The sequence below is a fragment of the Anguilla anguilla genome, chromosome 1 (genome assembly GCF_013347855.1).
Source record: "Anguilla anguilla isolate fAngAng1 chromosome 1, fAngAng1.pri, whole genome shotgun sequence".
Classification (NCBI taxonomy): domain Eukaryota; kingdom Metazoa; phylum Chordata; class Actinopteri; order Anguilliformes; family Anguillidae; genus Anguilla; species Anguilla anguilla.
Genome location: NC_049201.1, coordinates 49789581 through 49793566, shown reverse-complemented (window position 1 = coordinate 49793566; position 3986 = coordinate 49789581). Strand labels below are relative to the sequence as shown.

The 3986-nt window shown below is 39.6% G+C and overlaps 1 long non-coding RNA gene across 2 annotated transcripts; it reads right to left on the bottom strand.

Moving 5' to 3' along the window:
- Nucleotides 1-2666: 2666 nt before the first annotated feature.
- LOC118211862 lies at nucleotides 2667-3948 on the bottom strand. Of its 2 annotated transcripts, none has more exons than XR_004762095.1 (3): nucleotides 3856-3948; nucleotides 3388-3541; nucleotides 2667-3299 (listed from the first exon to the last, which is right to left on the bottom strand). It is a non-coding gene; the product is annotated as an uncharacterized LOC118211862 (long non-coding RNA). The 2 variants fall into 2 exon arrangements; XR_004762094.1 differs by having other exon boundaries at nucleotides 3860-3948.
- Nucleotides 3949-3986: the final 38 nt, after the last annotated feature.

Genomic DNA, 3986 nt, shown 5'->3' with positions numbered 1-3986 from the left:
CCCGGTTCTTTTGTCCTACTTACAGATACGGTGCCACAGCAGTTCCATTCACAAAGCAGCTAATGTTGTCAGTTGCCTGGGAATTTATTTCCCCAAAATATTTAGTTGACTCTCATATTGTCAAAACTGTACCACACACCTCCTTTTAAAAATCACCCATGACTGACTCTCATGTGTTTTTCTCAGAAATTTTCCCCATGAATATTTGAACTTCCTCATTTTTGGATAAAATTCTAAAGTATGACATCTGTGAAGGTAGGTCTAATCCCTCTGCCATTGGTGAATGGGTATGAATATTTTATTTCAAAAGAGGCAGCCATATATCTGTGCTAATGAATTTGCTAATGTTGTCAGGACTGAAAATTAGTTAATTATTCATTCATTCAAGGGCAGGCAGCTGGACACCCAAATCAAACAAGAACAATTGGATCGCAGGTGGGCATTCAGTGTCCTTTGTACTGGCCTAAAAGTGGTGGTCATTCATCTACATATCATACTGGTGCTACATCTCTTAATCAATGACAATGAAAGTGAATAAAAAACAACATCATCTATTATGCTTAAACACCTCCACGTTTGCATTTCCATGCATAATGAAACATGCCAATATTCGCAAGAGGCTTATTCATATGTATTTTTAAACGGTTGCGTCTATTTAAGAGCTTTGGATAAGAATGCCTCCCTTGAATGGGACAGAATTATTTGTGTGCACTTTCTAAGGTCGGCCACTAGATGGCAAAACTGCGATGTTTCGCATTGTTATGCTGTCATTTTACTCCTGCGACGACCCGTTTTAACTCCTCGAATCAAGGGTTCTTTTCTCTATAACCAAGAAAGAGCATTATCCATTTACCACCTTACCCTTATCTCTTTATTTGGCAGGTGTCCATACAATGTCACCGTCACAATCGTAATAAACCAAAAATGTGACAACAACGGGCCGTCCAGTTTACAGATTGGTTTCTGGTCTGCCTTCTGTAATTTTGTTGGTGTTTCACGGTACTGATGCAATCATGGTAATGAATATATGTCGCTTGTCACTTTGCCTTAATCATGGTATAATTTATTTCTCTGTGGAAAAAAAGAGTAATTTCACATTACTGTGATGTGCACAGCTCATCAGAATTCTGCAGCCAGCACACTTGATCACCATTCTGGTTCTATAGACATGCAAATGACACAGTTCAGCTAAACAATTTATTCACCTCTGCATTCCATCGACCTCTCTTCAAAGCAATCTTCCAACTCAGGAGTGCTCTTGGGAAGCTCATAATACCCTTGTGAATAGATAGGACATCTTGTACCGAGCGATCCAATTAATTGGTAGGACTATCACAAAATTAATTTCAGCACATGGCACACGTTCACACATCCTATCACAGATATTCAAATGCGTGGAATTCTGGCCCTGACAATCACGGCGAAATGTTTCGGGGTGAATGTTTTTTCAGTGTAGTGGAAGAGTGATTGAAACGTGTAGGAGCAAGCAGGTTGAAATGGGTCTGAGTCAGCCACAGAAGAGTAACAGTCATTAGTTCGGCATGCACAGGTGTGGAAACCACACAGCACCAGCGAGGGAAACCATTTTGCAGGTGAATCCCTCAGACATGGCCATACTGCCACAAAACAAGAAGAAGAGCCATCTTCTTCTGTGTTTCTTAGGAGCCCTCACCAACACAAAGGCACTCTAAGGTATTTTTCGTATTGCACAGAACAGTCAGAATTGAGCCATTTGATACCTGAGGGGGATCGTGTGTTGTTGTTTTGCCTTGGGGGTACAGAAATTGATATTTTCCCCCAACAATAGGGAAGACTTGGGGGTTTGCTGTTCCTTAAATACCACCCATCCCCTCCCTCCCTCAGGTTACTCACATCCTGTAGTTCATTTACACCTCAGGATGTGCGTTCTTAGTAGATGAATGGTGGATATTATGTATTCTTCATATTTTCAAGTGCTCCTAAGCATGCAACATACTGTACATAAATATGAATGACAAAGGCAGTTACGCTGCTGGCTGGTGCAGTGTTATGATGGCACTGAACAGCTGTGATCATGGAAACTCACCTATAATACTTAACTGTCTATTCCCTCCAGGGCCTTACTACAGATGGAAATAAGAGTCCTGTTACACAAAGCAATTTCCACGCAACTTTGGTTGCTCTTGTGTATGCTGGTCTTCATTCTAACCACAACTGTAGTCTCACAATTTAAACAAAATGTTAATTGTTTTAAATTATACATTTCATGTTTTTAGGGATAGATTACTCTCTTAAGCCACATTATGTCAGAAATAGCTATCCATATCAAGAAGAATAAAAGTCCCATGTTCACACTGTGCTACATTGCAAAAGAAAAATGAACTTGTTAAATATCTGAGAATGCAATTGTGGCTTGAACAACAACCAGCATGCACAGGGGGCCTCCATGGACCAAGTTTGAAAACCACTGTACTACCACTGGCTTACAGAAAGGCAAGCAAGTCAACTGGTGGCCCTTGGCAAAAATGTGGCTTGAAACAAATGTGCTCTTGACATTTTGATCATTGTAATGAAAATAAAGTATTGTTTAGATAATTTTTTTAAATTATAATTATGTTCAGGTCTGCATCTATTCAGTATTCACATACCTCATATTAGTGACAAAGAGCACAATAGCTATGCATGAGTCAATGCATATAATTTATTTACACTCATGTACAACTTATGATAATTATACTATTTTGAGTTATCTGTATTTGTAAATGACAAATTTATTAAATCAAATTAAACATAATAAATAGTGTATTCTCGTTTTTCATAATACTAAAGAGTAAACTGGTGCCAAACCTCTGCATACATAACATTGCTGTACAAACTGCTTTGGATTTTGTATTTTCTTTAAGTGTGTTTTCTTGCTTTAGTCATCAGACGCTTCTGCAAGTATGTAACATCTTTCATCACACACAAAAACTGTTTGGGCCAATCAAAACTGAAATAATATTTTAAAACTCCAAGAAGTGAACTACTGCATCTCTTTAAGGCACTGTTCTAGTATGTGGATGAGCCCCATGGTCTGATATCGAATCCTGACCGTCCCAACGCCAGCTGTGTTTGGCAGCCCTGCTGGGGTAGGAGGTTTGGGTCACCATCATTGCGACCCTGCTGATCTACCTTGCACCTGCAAGGTCGCCTGCTGAGCAGCGCATGAAACGTCTTCTTCCGACCCAGGTTTCCGGAATTGCTGTATGATAAGCATCGAGTGACATCACATGCTTTGGAGGAGAGCCCTGCATGCACGCTCGTTCTATATCCTGCAGAATCTGAGAAACAAACAAATAAATACACAACCAAATAAATAATGTGTTCAACAGGCACACTACTCATTAATTATTAGGTTCAAGAGCGTACTTATTCCTTTGATTAAAATATTGATATGCTAGTTTCCCTTTGTATATTCGGAGACCATTGTAGTCGTCACCATGGCACGTCAGAGTGTGTTCGTGTGTTTTGCAGTGGTATAGTGTATGTTTCTGGCGCTCCAGGCTACCTGTTCAAAAAGAATCTACAGGCAAAACAATTACACGTGGTAGGAGTTCGTATTGCCCAGAAGTCAGGTTATACATTGCGTCATAGTGATGTAGTAGGTTATAGGCCCACTGCGAAAACGTTATATTTTACAACAGTATTTTCCATGACTACCAAATATCCTACACACCATGTAACTCAACTATTAAAACTCATAAGTCAAAAATCTGAGACTCCATACACATGTGGTAGAAACGTTATCGTTTTTGCTTGAAAATATTCACTTTTGCATTTTCGGTCTGAAACGTCCTTATCACTTTAGAAATCACAACGCTAAGATAGTTAGTCTACCTACAGATGCTGACACGATGGAAATGCTATATGGTTCTTCAGGTCAGTGGTTCCCAGCCCTGATCCTGGAGACCTAGGCTACTGTCCTGTAGGTTTTCATTTCATTCCTAATTTGGCACACCTGATTTTAC